We start from the raw sequence: 21032 nt of genomic DNA on the forward strand, positions 1-21032 counted from the left end.
AGTTAATCCACACCCTGCCACTGCAGAGCACAAACACGTCCAGCCCGCATTGGACCCACATTTCCTCTGACGACCCCCAAGCATCTTTCCTCCACACTGTCATGGACACAGAGAAGACAGGAAAGCAAGAGGGGGATCTCTCCCAGGACAAACGAGTGGCAGAGTCAGAAGGGAAACATGTGTGTCTAATCCCCAGCTCCCTCTTTAGTCCCACTCTATTTTTAGGGTCCCTCTTTAACACAGCACACATCTACCTATTTATAGAAGAAGGGAAACCCCAAGTGTGGAACTAGAAGAGGGCTTCTTGCAGAAGGCTTTCCAAGGTGCTGCAGTTTGATAACACTCTCCTCGTAACTGTTACAGAGCGCGGCAAATGTTATCATCTCAAAGCACCCAGGGCAAGGGTACCCCAGTTCTGAGCATTGTCAATGGCCTACCCAGAAGCTCCCAGCCCCATAGCAGGCAGCACCTCACCCTGTAATCAGGCGGAGCTGCTTGTGAAGTAACTGCTCCCACTTTGCCCTCTTCAAGAGGCCTGACCCCAGAGTTTGGCTGGAGCAAGGGGTGGCAAGAGCGGCCGAGCGCCTGCCGCTCCTGGGGAGGCATGTGTGCACGGCCAGGGCGGTGGACACACAAGCCAGGGTAGGTCATCTGAAAGGTGCAGGGAAGTGAGTGGCCATTGCTAAAATAGTCTGCAAGCAACTCCAAAAAGCTTGCCACACCTCAACGTACTCCTCCATTCAGCAAGGGCTTGAGCCAACTTCCAGAAAGAAACAGAGGGTAGCACACAGAGGATTTAGTGCCAGAAATAGTAGACTAAGGTGACTCTGATCTGGGGAAGTGAACCAGACAGTGTTACATGGTGGTTAGGGGAATCTGGAGGTAGAAGGGACTCTGAACTTAGCTACTCACCAGCTGTGTGGCCTGAGCCCACTTATTTAAACTCTTTAAGACTCTGCTTCCTTACCTATAAAGTGGAGTCAATAATAGTCATCACCTCACAATACTGCTGTTTGGATCAAATGCGAGAACGTATTTCGAGTCCTTCACAGAGTACCCGGCACGGAGTGCAGCCCTGAAGACGTGTGGGCCACTAACACTGTGCCAGGCCTGTTGCGGCTTATACAACACACAAGAATGAGCTGTCAGCTCCTCTTTGTGCTTCAGTTTCTTCAGTAATAAAACAGCAACTATTCCTCCCTCTGCTTGTGGCACTTAAAAGCTGGGGATATGTAGAAGTTGAGGGTTTTTAATCATCAGAAATCATCAGTGTTTACATGGCATCTACACAGGTACTGGCCATCCAGCCCTTTTGGGGCATGTGTGTAGATCCTCCAAATGTTGGGTGACACATTTCTGATTGAAACAAGCCATCTATACTTTTGCACTTCTCCAGGCGTTCATGGTGCCAGGAGCAGACAGGTGGGAGCTGCCATCTCCCATGATGTCCAAGACACATCTCTAGAAGAGACGCTCAGGGGAAGGAGGCAGAGGAGGCACACTGCTGCCACTCAAGATGTGCCATGTGACCTCTCCTGCTTCTTTCTCTCCAGTGAAGGGAAAAAGATGTCTGTATTCCACTGGAGGAAAAAACAAATCAGTATCTGAATGTTTGCCACCATTCTTCACAACAAACAAGGCAGTAACTTCCTTACTTTCTCATTTCTATTTGTCACAGCCCCATTACAACCCCTGGCTTCTCACGCAAGAGAAAAAGGGATGGGAGTGACATTCTGTGGAGAATCGGTACAGGTTCCAGGCTGGCTCTAGTGGCTGCCTTCTCTGGATAAAGGCCATCAGCTGTCAAGCCAACCTGAGGAGCCGGGCTCTGAGAGAAGAGTGGGTTTGCAGAGACGGGAATGCTGCCTGGCTCTCCTCAACAGCTTACCCTTCACGGTCAGTCAGCGGGCTCAGAGAATATCAACAGTCACCTTCTTCTCTTAGCATTAGCTCATGTGCCTTGACCTGAACCATTCCACCACCATCCCACCAGCCTCCCATCCCACAACAGAGCTGTGCTTTAGCCCAGCCAGGACCACTATTAATTTGGTGTATTTCCTTTCAGCCAACCTAATACGTTTTATTCAATTGTTTTAATTATAAAAGTGGTGTATGCTAGGCCTTTAGAAAATCAAAGTCTACTCATCCTCAAAATGGCGCATCCAAGCTGAGCAGAGAATCCTGATGTCTATATGTGACATTTGTGCTCGCCAAGAGTTGTTTAGTGGAAGTCTCAGTGTAAAAATGATGGGCTAGAAAGGCCAACTGTGCTTTATTTTTACAGTTACTCTGGATTACCAGTGAATGAATGCCCTCAGTGTTAATTATCCACAGCTATTCCCATCCAAAGCCTCTCCCCAGATTCTAGACAGTCGGACCACTGGCTACTCATACGTGAAGGGATCAGGTCCCAACACAGAACAGGAATTTGTATCTCCAACAACAGACGTTTGTAGACCATCATCACAGAAAACAACAACAAGAGCAAAAACAGTAGCAATCACATTTAGCAAGGACTTAGTACATGGGAGGCTCTATGCTAAATGCCCAGAATGTATGGCTCGTTTCATTACCAATACACTCCTCTGAGTGATTTTCACTTTCTCCACTTTATAAATGAAGAAATTGAAGCTTACAGAAGGGAAGGAACTGGCCCCGGATCACGCAACCATGAGAAGCAAGGGGTGAAGAGTGACGGACGCCCACCCAACACTGGTCTGACAGCGTGACTTGTGGATGAAATTGCTGCTAATGATAAATCTCAACTTTGCTAGCAGCCCAGTAGTTCACATTAACATTCAGCCGGGCTTCAACTGAAAAGAATGAAGAAGACGTTCAGGTTCCCCATAAATACCTCCTACTTGCAAAAGTCAGATTTACCATTCTTCTCTCCCACTCCCCAACCAATTTCTACCAAAAATAGCCAAACACTTCATAAAATACATCCAAACCACATTCCAGGGATCCCACCTAATCTAAGACCTCGGTGTTTAGAACGCTGTCTGGCTTCTGTGTTCCCTTTGTGACCACGGCTACCAGGCCTTAGCATTTCCATTTCACGTCACTTAACCCAACCAGAGTCCTTGAGCTGTTGCTCTCTCGACAGACATATACTACTCCCTTGTTAAAGAGACAGACAGACAGACAAACATGGAAAACAAGCAAAACGCTGGGAAATAAAAGATCCAAAGTATCCATAACCATACCAGCCTGGGACTGCCTGAATGAAAAGAGCTCCTCCTAAGCCCCCACCCACTATCTGGGCAAGGCAGATCTGGCCTACTCCTCTTATCTATCTCTCTTTGTGCCCCACACAGTTTGCTACACCCACTGCATGTGGACATCCTTATCAGAAAATATCCACTTAACAAATGTCTGCCTTTGAACAGAAGTAGCTGTTTAGCCCGCCAAAGGTTGATAACTCTGTGTATGCTGATTGGTACCTATATTACGAACACATACACGAGGCTCACGAATACAGAACAGACACTGACTGCAGAGCACAAATGGCATGTGTCTTTGGGGACTGCCAACCTATTTACAAGCTGTGGTCTTAGCCCTTCAACTAAAATACCTGCCACTCCCCTCGTTCCTGTCAACTAGAAAATGAGGACAAAATCTACTGCTCTGTGAATACTTCTTTCTTCCACAAATATTTTCTGAGTGCTGTGCTGTGCTCTTAAAGTTTTACAAACTATAGGATTCTCGAGATGAAAAGGAAAAAGTTGTCCTCTAGTCCTTCTGTGACACTAGTATTAGGAGACAGCAGAACCACCCATCTTGCAGACTTACCAAGATGTAACAGCCTTTGACAGCATCAAATTATCATTTTTTTAGGGATCAGAGCTTCCCATGTGTGTATCCGATGTTGTAAAATGATGGCCTCTGCAACAGGCTCATCTACTCTCTTCATTTTTGAGTCAAATTATTTTTGACTCTTTTTAAAGTTTACCATTTTGGTTTTTAATGTGTGTGTGTTATTTGTTAAATATATTTTGTGGTCAGGCATTTGGGGCCAATACTGATTTTTTAAAAATACTCTCTACATTTTATGCATAAAGTAGATAGACCACAGAGTCGAGATAAAATTTTACGGCTCCACGGTTCTTAGAAGATTGAAAACCACCACCGTAAAGCAATGTTGCCACCACAACCTAAGGCACCCAGCGAAATTCGAGATGCTGCATTCCTGTATCACCTGCTGTGATCAGAATGAAAGCAGAGAACTGTTACTCCTGACTCTGGTAAGTAACTTGATTGTAATGCATCAGGATGACTGGGATTCCCTTCTCCCTACACAGAGAAGCCTGATATCAACAACAGAACAAAGCCTACAGGTGATCAAAAACTTGGCCCCAGAAATGGAGTGGGAGCAGACCTCGTTCTCCTTGAACTTTTGGAAAGGTCAGGAAACACTAGGGGTGGAAGAGAAAGGGGGAGTTGTGAAGACCCTCAAAGCTGGGTGTATGGGTTACAGAGGCTGTGTGTACAAGGGCTAGTGCAGCCTCATACCTTGCAGAGCATGTCTGGCAAAATGGGGCTAGAGAACGCACAGCTGCAGAAAGCCTGTGCAGGTACAGAGGTGGGGGGACCACGCTCCTGCGAGGGCAGTAGAATGCTCAGGTTGTATCTGTAGCTGGAGGAAAGCACAAGGCAGATAAATGTGTGCACCTATGTTGTGGCAGCTGATTAATTCAATTAATATTTATTGAGCACCCGCAGGGCTCATGGCAGCATATTGTGGGGAAAGACAGTATCTTCTGCCTTCAAGGAACTCACGATCTCAGACAAAAAGACAACTAACAGGAAGGTGATATAACTGAGTATATTCAGGTACTGTAGGAACCATAACCATGCATGGCTTATTTAAATTGGGTCTAAACATGTGTCAGAAATGGTCTTTGTCTCACTGATCCTACACATTCTCGGATGCTGATCACAAGAAAGTAGTCAACTCAACAATCAGAGTCCAGGGGCCGGCCCTGTGGCCGAGTGGTTAAGTTCACGTGCTCTGCTTCGATGGTTCAGATCCAGGCCACGGACATGGCACCACTCATCAGGCCATGCTGAGGTGGTGTCCCACACAGCACAACCAGAGGCACTCACAGCTAGAATACACAACTATGTACTGGGGGGCTTTGGGGAGAAGAAGAAGAAGGAGAAAAAAAAAAAAAGATGGGAACAGTTGTTAGCTCAGGTGCCAATCTTTAAGAAAAATAAAATCAGATTCCAATCTGCTCTAGTTTTGCTGACAAGGTGAAAGGGGACATCTGGAGCTCTGGCCCCAGCCTCAGAGTAGAGGAGCTGGGGGCACGTGTGCATAGAAGCACTCGCCAAAAGCATGGATATCAAGATTCAGGGTGGTCTGCAGCCAGCTCATTCAGCTATCAGGAACCAATCACCTACCAGTAGCACCTCCATCCTTGTATTTCCTAACAGCCATAAAAGCCACTTGTCTATACATAGAATCACTGAATGTGTGATTTTTACAGACTTTGCAGCCTCAAGCCTAGCCAGTTTTTGGACAGGAATCCAGACCTCAAAGCCCCAGAAAATTAAAACAGAATTTCACTAGGAAACAGTGATCCAACAAGCCTGTGAAGAGAGCCCAACTTGGCTAGTCTTCTCCTAAAAAATGGCAAAGGCCCAAATCCTGGCCACATGAGAAAGTGTCTTCCATCCACACAAAGAAGAATGGCAGGACACTGATGCAGACTACCCTCTCCCAAGTACAGTACAGAGCCTTGCTACGAGGACCCTAATATGGGCATCCAGGGGAGATTTTTCCAAGCTGTGTCCAGTGGGCCTTGGGTAGGGGGTGTGGGAGGATGTGTGGGGAAGAGCCTATTCATCTATCCTTCAGGTACCTTGCCAGGTTGTCTATTGCTCCTTCAGGCCACACTGGCTTTGTATCACAACATTAACTCAAAAGTGGAAATCCGGGGCTGAGAGGAACTAGCGAATTCCTAAGTCAAAACAGCAAGCAGGACTCAAGAGAGTCTGCATTTTCTTCCTTGAGACACCGAGCCAGCTGGTGAGAAATGCCGACCTGTTATATTCCCTTCCTTTCAGGCCACATTCTAAATAAGCCACTTGAAACTCAATGCAGAGTTCATGCCTAGGGGGCATCCCACCCTTTGCTGTGGCGTCAGCCAGCACAGACCAGCTCTTGAAAAGAAGTGTGCCTTGTTTCCGTTGATGCAACCCTCTCCATGGTGAGGCAAAGGGAGGCCCCCCCACATCATCGACCTCACCCCTCCACTTCCCCCCCAGTCTCTGACCCGGTGATCGCATGCAGCCTTCCCCTTTAAAGGGCTTGCGCTCCTCTCATCCGTGTCCTCATATTTATGCCAATATCAAGATAAGATATTTAACGTCAACCTCAAATACCTTCAGAGAATAGAGGCATCCAAGACTCTTTTTGATCATCTCTTCTGGTGACTCGTAACATCACAAGTTTTATTTTGCTTGCATTCTTTTACTGTCATTTAAACCTACTTTTTTTATAACAATAAATGACGGTTCCTTCTATTTAACTTTCAATACAAAGGTAGCAATCTGATCACAGGCACTTGAAGAAGTCCCTCTCACTCCTCCTGTTCTCCGACATCAATCCAAACCCCTTCAGCCTTTTATGGTGGATCATATTTATTTTCTTTGCTCTCGTTAACAGCTCCTTCCAATTCCCTCCTTTCTGTCTAGGGGATCCCGAACAAGACTCGGCCCTATGTGGAGAGCTGTCCAGACACTCCGAGAGGAGGACCTCATCACTCCCCTCCTGCTGCTGCTAACATTTTCAGTATCGTTCGTACACCACTGTTATTTTGGTTCATGGTTTAAATAAACAGTTAAGACTATGGCACAATAAAGCTCTGATATTCAGTTTTCATCAATATTGTTAATAAGTGAACTATTGTGCATATTATAGTCACTCAATTACGAAACCACAAGACACTTCCACAAATTAGCCAGTCCCTGACCTACTCACCCAGCAACACACAGAGTCCAACTGCTTTTATTTTATTTTGCACTTTCCAATCTATGATGCATCAAGGCAGCTTTTGGTGTAATTATAGCTCATAAGGGAATTCCACCATTTTCAAAAATACATTTTGAAATTAGAAAAATGGAAAAATAAATAACAGCTAGGTGTTTAATATCTACATAACACTCTTGGCTTACATCATATTTACATTAATAAAAAAATCATAACTTTTAATGAGCAGCTACTGCGTACATGCACCATGTTAGACGTTGGGAGGATACATCCCCTACACTCAGAGCACTTCCAGTCTAACGTAAGAGACATAATATGGATTATTATCCCTTATCTACAACAATTCTGAAATTCAGAAAGCTCTGAAAGCAGAAAGAATTTGTAATTCATTTGGTGGCAAAATCTGCCCGAACTGAGGTTAGGCCAATTTATATTCTTTATTTATCCTCTGTGTAAGTATGTTTTGCTGCAAAAATAACGTTATAGGATGCCGTCCCAAACACTGTACAATGTTTCTAAATCTAAAAAATTCTAAACTCCAAGCATACATACCCTACTGGCTTCAAACAAGTTGACCATGGACCCGAAAATTAACATGAAAGAGGAAACAACACAAGCCAAAGCTACCTCATCCATTGAGTGAGGGATTAGGCACAAGGTGGGTTAGCCTTGTTATTCCCTTCGTTCTCAATAATTCTAAAAATCTACTCTATAAGTGACAAATGAGTGTCACAGAAATATTTAAATGAACTTACTTCCTTTAAAAAAGACAGGGACAATGGCCACAATTGGAAACTTTGGCCCAATTTTATTAAGACTTGGATACCTGAACCTAACATAATCCAGACAAAGCAATATTTGGGCATCTCTCTAAGAGCAGAACTTTGCATTTTCACCTACTAAATGGAATCTTATTCATTTCAGGTCCTTCTCCAGCTCCAACGTCAGGGATTCCCATCTTGGTCACTAAGATTAGAGCCATCCCTAATCTGAAGTCACCCTCAGAGTGAATTAAGACATTTGCTGTTTTCGTGAACCAAAGCTCACCTTTGTTGCCATTGTAACCAGGAGGCCTGGGAGCGGGGCTTCCCACCTTCAGCAGGAACAGGAAGCCCCTAACTGAGTTCCAGGTTTGACCCGCGGCGCCATGGTTTGCAGACCCCAGGTCTACGGTATTTACCATCTCATGCCACAAGGGCTCTGCTCCTCAAAGAGAGTTTAGCACAAGCTGGGGTCTTTGGAGCACTCACTGCACAGGACAGAGCCTGAAGCTATGGTTGGGTTATTACTCTAGACCAGGAGAAGTCAAGCGACAGCCCCCAGCCTGTTTTTGTACAGTCCATGAGCTAAGAGTAGATTCTACATTTTTAAAGGACTGTAAAACAAACAAGAATATGTGACAGAGACTGTATGTGGCCCGCAAAGTCAAAAATATTTACAGGAAAAGTTCACCGACTCCTGCTTTCTCACCTGGGAAGAGAGAAATGTTTGAACGCCACTAAGTGTGAGACGCTGTGCTTGACCGCTTACGGTGGCAGGATAGGGGCCTCCCCAGACCCCGTCCACACAAACCTGTGGATGGTTTCTTTAGAATCTCACCTTGGAACTCTCCAGCAGGATTTCAGAACTAATTGATTCAACCTCGGATTGGTTTTAAAAACAGCCCACTTTGCCTTACAGTACCTTTGTCCCCATCACATCAATTCAGACACGTTGGCAAACATCTTCAGGGTTCAGGCCCCTCACCCAGGGCCCACTCACAAAACAGGCTGCTTTCAGAGTCCAGACCCGAGCTGCCACCATAGACGTGCCCCCTCCCTTAAATGAAGGTTCCAATTATTGGGTGAAGCCAAACAGGTGGAACGCCAGCACTTCACACTTTCTCCTCCTTCTTTGGGTTACTCGTCCGTGTGAAAACTGTGAAGTATAGGGACCCCAGCCTTCCCTTCTTCTCAAGGGCCTCCTTTCCCAGTGATGCCATAGTTCTTTCTGCTCTCTCTCTCTTTCCTTTCCTCCTATCAAATTCTGTTCTGAGGGATTAATGATGGCCAGAGTTTAATGTGTTCCCACCCTCTTTCAACAGGGTGACAGTCAGAGGACCAGAGGATTAAATGTGGTCTTTGAGACACTGGAGATAGAAGAGGAATTAAACACAGGACTAAGCTGGCCCCATCTGGTCATCTGTCTGTCTACCTACAGGTCATATTCTTCATGAACCTGACACAATTTCCCATAATAACCTACTTCGCATAGAAATGTCCAGGGGCCGCCCGGTGGCACAGTGGTTAAGTGCACACGTTCTGTTTTGGTGGCCTGGGGTTTGCCGGTTCGGATCTCAGGTACGGACATGGCACCGCTTGGCAAACCACGCTGTGGTAGACATCCCATATATAAAGAAGAGGAATATGGGCATGGATGTTAGCTCAGGGCCACTCTTCCTCAAAAAAAAAAAGAAAGAAAGGAAGAAAAAAGAAATGTCCAGAGAGACACACTGCTTGCCCTATTGGCCAATTTTGGATTTTTTTCACCTCCAAGGACAGAGATCCCTATCAGACTCACCAAGCAGCCCAAGGAGTTAGGTGCATAGTTTTTAGAAGTCCAGGCATGTTATCTCTGCTGGTGGAAAGGCAGTAGATGTGACTAAGAACCAGATCTCTGGAGCAGACTGCTACGGTTCAAATCCCAGCTCTGCCACTTATCAGCTGTGTAACCTTGGACAAAACAACCTCCCTGTGCCCTGGCTTCTTCATCTATAAAAAGAGGATTCTAATAGTCTCTACTTTATGAGGCGGCTGTGAAGGTTAAAAACTTCGTATATGTAAAACACCTAGAACACCCAGCACCTAGAAAGGGTACAAAAATTATCTGTTAATATCAGTAGTAGTAGTATAAGTCTGCCCCTCAATCCCATTGTTTTGAGCTCATTCATTCTTTCCTTTAAAAAGCATATGTGCCAGGCACTTTGCCAGGCATGAGGGTTACAAAGATGATTAAAACCTGGTCCCTGCCCTCAGGAGCTGGCAGTTGAGTACTAGAGACAGTCATAGAAACAGGCTAGGTCCTAATACAATGCGGAGAGAGAGGAATTCCAGGGCTTTATCGGAGCACCGTAGAAGCATACAGGGACAAGAGATGACGTAGGCATGAACTAGGGTTTTGGTAGTCAAGAGGGTGAGGAGAGATCAGGTGACAAAACTATTTAGGATATTGGTGGGGAGTGGAAATGGCAAGTTAAAGGAAGGGAAGAATCAAGAACGACTCCTCCACCTCGGGTGACTATGCAGATGGTGGTTCTATCATCCAGGATGGTGATTACAAGAGAAGGAGGAAGTTTGGGAGAAGGAAGGAATGACTTCGGTGGGTCAGGAATACGCACCAAGCCCATACTCTGTGCTGGCTGTGGTGTCAGGTGCTGGGTAAGTGATAATGAAGCAAAAGAGAGTGGCTCTCTGCTCTCACAATGCTTTCAGTCCAGTAGGGAAGACAAATAGCCAGTGAATTATTACAAATAATTTATAATTTATAAATTACAGAGGGCTGCAGAGGAGAAGAACAGAGTAGTAGGCAAATGTTAACAGGGTGGCCTAACCTAGCCTGGTGCGACAGGAAGGCTTCCCTGAGGAAGTATCCTTTAAACTGATACCTATAGGACAAATAAGACTGAGGCACAAAATGGGGAAAGAGCATGTATAAGGCCAGCGCAGGAGTCCCAGACACCCTGTGGGATGTCAAGGTGGAAATGCTTAGCCTGAGGTGAGGCATGCAAGTCTCGGAGATATTTAGAGTCATCAGCAAAAAACAGGTGGCAGCAGAAGTACTGAAAGTGGGCAAGATTATCCCAAAAGAGGGTATAGGGTGTCCAGAATGGAAGCTGAGGATGGACCATGGGGAACTCTTGTCTGGGAGTATACTGAAGAAGAGGAGCCAGCAAAGAACAAGGTGAGTCAGGAAAAAGCCACACCTGGAAGCCTAGGGGGAGAAAGTTTCCAGAAGCAGGGAGTGAACAACAGCATGCAACACCCCAGAGAGCTTTAGTTATTGACAAGTGGTGACCACAAGAAGAACAGTTTCTGTAAAGTCATGGGGACAGAAGCCTGATGGAAGCGGGGAGTGGAATAAATGAGAGCAAAATAACGTGTAGCTCGTTCCTTCAAAATGTTTGGTGGGAGAAGGTATAGGGCTTTGAGGGTAGGTAGACAGAGATGCAGGGCCAAAGGTAAACTGTATCCAATGGGAGAAACCTGAGCTTGTCTACAGGCTACAGGAAAATAGCAAGATAGAGGGAAGGACTGAAGATTCAGAAGAGCTTGGGATCTCACACACAGGGGGAGTTTAACAAAATTTAACACTTACCATTGGGTAAAAAAAAAACATTCAATAGCTTTTCAGACCCTTGACTGGGTATGGCTCTTTCTCCCTCTACCAGAGGGTCCAACTCTGGACTCCCTAAATCAATGATGCCTCAGCTGGTCTTGCAGAATTTCCACTAGCTGGGCCAGGCCCAGAAAGCCACAGGGGTGAGAGGAAACCTCCTCAAATTACCCCCCATCCCATCCTCTAGGATGCTAGGAGACTCAATCCTGCTCCAGGCCAAGGCCTTGCCCTTCATTAGGAGGAAAACTGAGAAGCTTGGTATTATTTCCTGGTGAACAAAATAATAGTGCCACCTCACTCCAGAAACTTTCCTACAAATGAGTTCTCTGTGCAAGAGAGACGCTGGCTGCTGATGCCCCTCAGATGGGCCTGGCTCCGTGGGCACCCCTTTCAGGAAGTGGCGCCTGAATGAGATCATCCTTGGGGCCCTTGCCCTTAATTTACAGCTACTCGCCAGAAAGCAGGCACCTCTCACAACCACTCTGTGGTCAAATGACAGCAGAGACACCTGGAACCATTGGCTCCATGGAAAAGAAGGACAGCTCTGATGCTCCACTAACCAGACAAAGGGCTTCCCAACCAGCAGAACGCTTTGAGGAGAGACGAATAAAACGCAAAAGCAGCAGCAGCAACAGCTTGGAAAAAGCAAAAAGAGAGGCAGAGAATGTATGAGAGAGACAGTCAATGAGGGGCCTATAAGAAGAAAAGTCTGGGTGGTTGAACAGGGGTGCACCAACATAGAGACCCTGGCCCATCACCAGAGGGGAACTCATTCTAGACACTATTCTTTATGAAACAGGAAAACAGCACTCTAAAAAGTTATTCTTTATTGTTTGGAGAGATTGTATTAGACAGACTATTTCTATCACAAGATATCATCACCTCTTGTCTTCTAATACAATGTAATTGGCTGAAGAGAAATGTGAACTCTTCTTAGTAAGTGGCCTCCGAAGTTAGATTTCCCACACAATTCCTCTTGCAGCCACCGGGTCCACGAAACTCATGAAAAACAAGCACAACAAAGCAAGAACCAGGGGACTGTGGTATCTGAGCGTGCCAGCCTGGGAGGAAATGCAATGGCTCCTTCACTACCACGACTGCCTCTGAGGGAACTCGCTCGAGCCCCACCCCTTCCTGTCTTCTCTCAGCAACACTGCTGTGTAGGGCTGGAGCAGGACCCTGGTGGGACACCTGTGCAGTGCCACCAAAAGGCTCGCAGGGCTGGGGCACCGGGCAGACCTGTGGAAGCACTGGCTGAAGCCCAGGCTCCGGCTCAAGGAGTGAGGCTTGGCAGATGGCAAGGACACACACAGCCCAGCTGGCCTCACAGCCTCCTTGCCTCGTTCAGGGGAGGGAAGAAAAGGAAGCAATGTGCTAGTGCTGGGGTCTGCGGCTCCCACTGGCTCAAGCAGGCAAAAGGCAGTAGAGGCCAGGTGGCAGTGTCTCCAGTCATCTTGCTTCAGGAGCAGACAGGACTGCTGTTGTTTTACAAGGCAGCTCACCTCCTGAGAGAGGAGCTTCCTGAAGCTCATGTTACATGGTCGGGCCAGGAGCCTTCCCTGAACCTCCTCACCAGCCCTGAATCTCCACAGCTGCCACCTGAGAGGGAATATCTGGCAGGAGGGAGGGGCCTCCACCACCAACTTCTTTTCCCTCAGCATCAGACCATCCAACTTTCTCAGCACCATTGACCTGCCCCTGAGCCATCTGCTAAGCAAGCTCAGCATGATGCCCCTCAAGAGGCTTAGCCAAGTTCAGTAGGGGGGCAAGAGTTGCCAGGTTTTGAAGAGAAAATTCATTCCTGCTAATAACTCTGGGATGCTCTAGACAAGTCATTTCTCTCACTCACGAAGCATTCTTCCACTTGAAAAGGAAGAGATCATACCACCCAACCTGCCCCAAAAGAATTAGCAGGAGCAAACTTCAGGAAGAGAATGCCTTGAGTTTTCTAACCCCTCCATCCAGGGTGATGAGATTCCCAGGGTCTACGGAATGCCTGACCATACAGGTGTTCAAAACACCTCAAAAGAGATGGGCTGTGCCTGAAGGGCAGGAGGTCTCAAGAACTCATTCCCTGTTGGGCATCAGAGGAGGGACAACTCAGCCCCAAGTGTCGGGGAGCCGCTGTTGAGAGGCCACAAGGATCGCTGGCACAAGAGATAAAAAGCAAGCTGTAGCTGTTGTTGACACGTTCTGGGACCTTGGACAAGTTCACCTCCTCTGTGTGCAGCAAACAAAGTTCTTAGCTTTCTTTGGGGACTTGAAGAAAACCTGGGTCCACCTTTGACTTTCCTTATCATTTGTCCATATGGTCCATACATCACCTTGAGGGATTAGCACCGGAAACCAGTAAACAAAGACTGGACTCAAACTAAGTAACTCCAGACTGCTGAGTACGAAACCCAAAAACACAGCACGGCTGCTGCAAGCAACCAGTGTATGCAGATTTGATAGGGAGGGTATCAGAAAACTACCGCCATTTTAACCTATGACAAACTCTCAAACGACCCGGGAAAGCCTTTGCCTAGAAACTTTTTGGGTGCACATTTGTGACAATGATCAAACTACAAAAAGCATTCCTCAACTCAGTTTCTGGATCTCAGACAGAAAAAGGATCCAGATTCTGGAAACCATTTGGGGCAAACGGGAACAGCTATTCTTTGGAAAATACAAATTATTTCTAGCACGAGAGACTTCAAAGAGACATCTAAATTCTTGTCCTAAATTTTTGTTTTATTATTTTATTTACTATTGCCAGGAATAGGAAAACCATTAGTTGGCAAAAAATATTTATGTTCAAAATTTTACATCATCATAGGATCCATTTCTAATAGGACAATGGATGTATTGATTCTTTGACCCCTTATAACACTTAATGAGATCAGCTGAAAATTACCAGATTTGCTAAAGAGAAACCAAACTATAATGACAAGAGTAGCTATCATTTTTGCTCACCTACCATCTGACACACATTTTTATCCAGTCCGTAGCACAATCCTATCTGCAAGGTAGGTATCATTAGTCTCCATTTTCCTGAAGAGGAAAATGAAGACCAAAAAGATTAAATTACCTGCGGAGGCTACATAGCTAGTAAGTGTTGGAATCTGGATTCAAAGCCAGGTCAGACGGTAGCCAAAGCATGTACTCTCTCTGCCACACCGCAGGGCAGGAGTTTCCAACAGAAATGAAGTCGCCTCGCGAGGAATGGAAATTTACTATTCACAGCACAGGGAACAGAGGTTGAGGATCAGTACCGGGTGACAGCAGGCAAAGGGGCCGCTGTATTAAGCTTGCTTCATATGTAAATCCTTTGAAGGGTAGGGCAAGTGACTTAGGGAAGCAGTAGATTTAATATATTTTGCAGAAGAAACTACAGTGGAAACCAGAAGATACTAACAAGGGCACCATCTAGAGAAACTGGAAACACGAGCAGGGGATAAAATGAGATCAAAGTGAGGCGCAGTGGGAGGCCCCGCTGAGGGAGAGGAAAGTGTGCAGCCCAACACTCAGGGAGACTGGAAGAGAGAGAACTAGAGGGCAAGGTGCAACGGGACACCAAGTTAGTAAGAGGGAGGGAGGGAGGGAGGAAGGAAAGGGGAAAAAGGAAAGCAAAATGGCAATATCATTTGGTCTATGTATGCTTCTCCTAGGCCCAGCCTGAGAGAAGGGGCAGGTGACTCCCCTGGCCTACAGGAGAGTCTACCCCTACTCTGTCTGTTAGGAAGGAATGGAAGGAGTCATGGAGACCAGCCTTCCACTTCTCCAACAAACCTGGCCTCATTTTATCAGCCCCTCACCTTAAACAGATCACTAGCTCTAGTAGTTTAAAACTAGCTCCATATTACTGGTTAGAGCAAAAACAAAACAAAAACACACAAAATAAAAGCAAACTAATTTGGCATAACTTAAAAATTGGTTAAGTAAAGTATGGTTCTTCTACACAATGCAACCATTTTGAAGGAGTCAAAGCTATAGGTATGTATGTGTGGAAAGATGACCCAGGGTACTGATGAGTAAAACAATGTAAACTGTTAAACAATATACATCATATAAATATTTTTCTGTAAAAATAAATAGCCATCATCTATTTTATTAGTATATGTATAAAAATGTTGGAGGAATATGCATCAAACTATAGCAAATGATTATTTAGGGGAGAAGGAAGGTGGATGATGAGGAACTTGCATTGTCTATTGTCTGTATTCCTGCAATATTTTACATTAGTAAAACTTTATATTACATTTGTAAATAGAGAAGAAGAAAAAATATATGTGTCCCTGAAAAGACCATGAGTAAAAAAGGTAAGTCTTCCATCTCATCTCAATGACCAAAGGTAAATTTGCCAAAACTTAAGTCTGATACTTCCCACTGAATAAAATACTTCATACTCCTAGAATCTAACAGAATTACAGCAAATATGGCCTGATCTTTGGGCTTCTGCCCTTCCTATAAATAGAGTTTGGGATGGCAGGAGCTGGACTTCCTAGATTGTTCATCGGGCATGAAGGAAATCCCCCAGTGACATGAACCAAAGCAAAGAAAGTGCATTCACACCCAGAGAGCTTTCAGGAAACAAGATCCCCTCTTATCACCATCAACAAGGAGACTCATCTTTCACCAACTCATTGAATGAGCCCCTTTGTTTCCCCTAAAGGATCACCATATATTCTTTCCCTGCTTCGACAGCAAGTCCAGGTGCCCCAGAATTTGGCACTGTGAGGCACAGGAGGAGCCCCAGTAAAAACTTCCTTGTGCAAATTTTCAAGAGAAACAGGACCTGAGGTGGCAGGGGACTGAGAAAAGGGGAGGGGCATGCAGGTAGGTACAAAAGTGTGAATGTGAGAATGTTTGCTTTATAACTATGCTTCCAACAGACACGTATGTCACACACATCATATGTCCCAAAACAGAACAGTAAAAAAGAAGAGAGGGATGGAGCCTCCCTCAGGACGTCATGGGACAGGTGTAGTAAGTCCGCCAGTGTGTTGACAAATATGCGCTGACGCATCATCCTCTGTGCCAGGCATGACTGAAGGCATGGGAAACAAACAGTAAACACAAAGTCCCTACCCTTCAGGGGTCTAGCGTCACCTCACAGCCTCCTAGAAGTGTGGGAGGCCACCTGTCCACCTATCATGGTGCCTTGTATGTGGTAGGGCTCAACAACCGCTTACGAGCTTACACTGTCCATGTATGCTCTGTACCCTCTCAGCCCCAAATTGTGTTCTCCATCACAGAAAACCTCCTTGACCTGTCTCAAACCATCCTCTTCCCATCAAGTTCTCAGAAAAGCAGTCTGCATTCACTGCCTTTTCCTCCTCACCATGGCTTCACTCTAATTCCTGATAACTGAGTTTTGACCCTCCACTACAGCTGCTTTCTTGAGGGTCACTTGAGCCTCTTACAAGGCTAAGGGCCTCCTCCCATCCCTTTCCCATGTGGTCCCTCTCCTGCACTAGACACTATTAACCATCCTTTACTTGAAGCTGAATTTCCATGGCTTTGGATTCCCTTGGTTCTTCATCCTCAGTACGTTGTGACATGGCAATCACATTCTCTAAATCCTCTTCCCCGACCCATCCCTTAACTGTAGGCATTACTCAAAGTGAAGACATCTGTTCTCTCCCCTCACAGAATCCTCTACCCTTTCTGTGTTGACTGAGGACTATGAGATGGACAACTGCAGTCTTGGCCCCTCCTGGGCTCCAGATTTGCTCAGTAGCTCCACCGACACATGCTGCTGTACCTCCCACTTAACATGGTCAACGCTGACCTCTCTGACCCCCTCCCCACTCCCAGAGCTGCTCCTTCTTTTAAGACTTAAATCTCAGTGAGTTAGTAACACCAATCTCCAAGATACCTGAGCTAGAGAGCTCTAAGTCATATTAAACAGCTCTCTCCCCCTCACCCCAGTGCCATCAGGCACAATGCACCTACAAGCAAATTTTAAGGACCTGTAAAAATGCTTTAAGACTTGGAAAAAAGTGATTGGAACCAAAGTGTAAAATTAAGACTTTAAAATCAAAATTAAGAATAATTCCAGGGGCCGGCCCTGTGGTGGAGTGGTTAAGTTCACATGCTCAGCTTCTGCAGCCCAGGGTTTCCCACGTTTGGATCCTGGATGCGGACATGGCACCGCTCATCAGGCCACCCTGAGGTGGCATCCCACATGCCACAAAGAGAAGGACCCACAACTAAACTATACAACTATGTACAGGGGGGATTTGGGGAGAAAAAAAAAGAAGATTGGCAACAGTTGTTAGCTCAGGTGCCAATCTTTAAAAAAAAAAAAAAAGAATTGCAGGGGTCGGCCCTATGGCCGAGTGGTTGAGTTTGCGTACTCCACTTTGGCGGCCCAGGGTTTTGCAGGTTTGCATCCTGGGCACGAACATGGCACCGCTCGTCAGACCACGCTGGGGCTGCGCCCCACACAGCACAACTAGAAGGACCCACAACTAAAAATATACAACTATGTACTGGTGGGCTTTGGGGAGAAAAAGGAAAAATAAAATCTTTAAAAAAAAAAGAAGAATTCCAAAATCCCTTGAAATAATTTTTGACATTATTTTTAATATGTTTGGTCCTTTATATGGTGGGGCCCATAAAGATCAACAATGGGTCGTACCTCACACACAGTCTGGATACTTTGACTTCTTGGAATCTCAGATTCACTTCCTCCCTTCCATTCCCACCGCCCTGGTTTAGACCCTCTTGAGCCCTTCATTATATTTCTGCAGGGTGTCCTAAAAGACAGCTGACAGCACATCACTTCCCTGTCCAAAAATTTCAATAGTGTACCCAGGACCTGAAATAGAAATTACAAGCTCTTTATATGGCATTCAATACCTGCTACAGTCTAGCCCCAACCTACGTCTTGGGTCCCTCTGTCACTCCATCCTCCCACTCACCCTCTGCTACAGCCACCACACCAGATTCGCCATGTCCCACATGCCCCTATTTACCTCATCCAATACCTTCTCCCCTACTTGGCCAGTAGAAAATTTGCACTGGTTCAAAGATCAGTTCAGATGGCTGCTCCTCAGTGAAGGCTGCCTTCCTAAGATCCCTAGCCCAAACCAGTCTTGGCTTCCTAGAGACCCTGGAGCAGTTTGCAGCCCCACAGTGGCGCTTGCCTCCCTCCGCCTTGGGTTACACTCAGTCTCTCTTGTGTCTGCCCCACTGTGAAACCATAGCTTCTCAAGAACAGAGAGCTTGTCTTAGTCAATCACCTCTGTTTCCCACACAGCCTAGCATGTAACAGACAATAATGCATCCTGAAGGGCAGCCACCTCCTGTCCCTCCTCCCCGCACCAATCTGTCTATGCCCCACTGCTACTTGGTCCTCCACATCACTGCCATGTGTGTAGTGGACCCTTAGTTAGATCTAAACCAACACAACTCGGAAGCTGTGGAAAACACTTAGCTTCAAACCCACCATAACCATTCTTCCTAGTGTCCTAGATTCCAGACAGTGAGAAAGAGCATAGGCTTTGGGGTCAAGTAGATCTGGGTCCAACTCTGGAGTCTGGCACTTAATGGCTGTGTGACCTTAAGCAAACACGGCTTGACTAGCCTCAGCCTCCTCATCAGCAAAATGGGAATTTTATCTAACTCACTGGACTGCTGCGAGAAGTAAGTGAGTTAAGGCATTTAAAGTCCCTGGCATGACACCTGGCATATGACAGGGGCCCCTAAGCAAGTAGCAGCAGGAAATAGAAGCAGGGTCTCAGATTTCTCAAACCATGTGAGCAATGTGACCTTGTCAGAAGTCATTCCTCTGCCTGGATGCTCATATAAAATAGAGACTCTTACATCAGCCTCATCAATTCAGACTCAAATTCCATGGTGCTGCTTATAATTCTGAAAGTCATTATGGAGAAACAGAAGGAGCATAGCCTATTATGCAACTGTTAAGAATGAAAGAGATCAATCTCTATGTCCTGATAGAGAAAGATGTCCAAGGTGTTTCATCAGTAAGTGAAAAGGGCAAGTTGCTGTACAGTATGAAAAATAAACTACCACAACATATACTCTCATACAAATGTGCATATGTACATATGTGTGTATATGTGTATGTACATACACACATCCACATTCACTTCCCTACACAAACCTTCACGTATCTGTATCTACGGGTGTATGTCTATATGTGCCTAGAGGGACAGAGGGGAAATTGCTAACAGCGGCTACCTCTGGCAATGGGTCTAGGAGTGCCATTTATACTCTTCTGTATGCTTGCGTTATTTGTACCATGGGTACACGCTCATGTTATAATTTTTTAAAAAGCTGTAGGAGAAAAAGAAGAAGGAGGAGGGGAGACGGGAAGGGAGGAAGGACTAGGCCACGGATCAAGAGCCCTGGGCTCCACTTAGAGTCCTGCAACTAACTAACTTTGCAACGTCAGGCAAATCCCCTCCCCTCCGTGAGTCTCCCCTCTGCTCTTCCGGGATGATTTCTAGGTTATCAGATGACGGCTGCAAGGCGCTCTGAGTACACTTTATCTCTCTTTGAGATGGTTTGATGCTTTAAGAGTCAGGTTTTTAAAAAGGAAAATATGTACACTATTTCCTTTCGACTCCCTTCACATTTCAATGAAAAAGCACTGCCACCATCTTACAGACAGAGAAACCAAGTATAGACTGTAATGATCACTTGCCAACCAAATACACTGCTCACCAGACTGCTGTTCGCAAAGAATTATGACACCAGGAGTCTTATAGCTCCCAGTGCATTCCGCGCCTCTTCCGCAGAGATGACACAAGGCTTCTGCAAAACAAGCAGAAGGCACTCTTTACTGGTGGAAACAGCGAGATGTAAAGTGACTTCCTCTGGGTCAGAGCATAAACAGAGCTCCCTCCCAGCGCATTTAGGAAGTAAGCATTGAACCCTTGGGATCAACGCCGCATCCCTCCCCCACCTGGACTGAAAGCTTCACCTTGAAGACGCGTTTCGCTGCAGTCATTTTCTGAGTGTTTTCTGGGTCAGAAGCAGAGAGAGCACTTAAACCGAGGCTGCTGCTGGAGTTGCTACATTGAGGGCACAGTTCTGAGGTACAGCTCTATTACACACTCCCCAGCTCACCCAGTCATGCGGTGAGAAAAGCCCACCAATATTTTTCTAGTCTCCCGGGCAAAGTGACTTCACAGGGCTTTGAATGTAAACAACCTGGTTTGTCCTCACAGGTATGGGTCTCGCCTCACCACGGGTACTTCCTACTCAGAGCAATTGGCTCTGATTCTACCATTGTTATCTCACTCTCTATGCCTGTAAACACCTCTGTTCTTCTGGAAACTTCCCACAGTGAGGGACCCTCCTGCTTCAGACTTGAAGTTGAATGTCTTGGCACCAAGATTTCCCAATAGTTGCAGAAAGCGCACACAGAATGCACATATCCACCTTGCAGAAAAAAGCAGAGCCTGTTCCACCAACCTCAGAAGCAGGAGCCTAGATAAGAAAAACTAAGCCCAGAGCCTGGCTAAAACACTATATAGCAAACCATCCCTGTAAATGAAAAGGACTGTTCACTCAAAAAGCATGCAGCCAGGCCACTAACCAGCAGTCAGCCTACTGGTAACTTTTACTATGGTGCCTGGTAATCCTTGAGACAGGATAATGATCCCTGGCATCCATGGGATTCTAGAGCTTCTAGAAGCTGCTACTG

The 21032-nt window shown here is 46.0% G+C and overlaps 1 protein-coding gene across 4 annotated transcripts in view; it reads right to left on the reverse strand.

Annotated features, from left to right (window-relative positions):
- SPTB (spectrin beta, erythrocytic) overlaps positions 1-21032 on the reverse strand; it is a 114082-nt gene that overhangs the window by 79635 nt on the left and 13415 nt on the right. The window contains exon 2 of one of the 4 annotated variants that reach the window (XM_044773759.2): positions 20048-20137. The exons of the other annotated variants lie outside the window; for them this stretch is intronic. The gene's annotated coding sequence lies outside the window, so the exon portion shown is untranslated. The remainder of the gene's footprint in view (positions 1-20047; positions 20138-21032) is intronic. 4 annotated transcript variants of the gene reach the window in all.

This window comes from Equus asinus, chromosome 7 (genome assembly GCF_041296235.1).
Source record: "Equus asinus isolate D_3611 breed Donkey chromosome 7, EquAss-T2T_v2, whole genome shotgun sequence".
In the NCBI taxonomy this organism is placed as follows: Eukaryota; Metazoa; Chordata; class Mammalia; order Perissodactyla; family Equidae; genus Equus; species Equus asinus.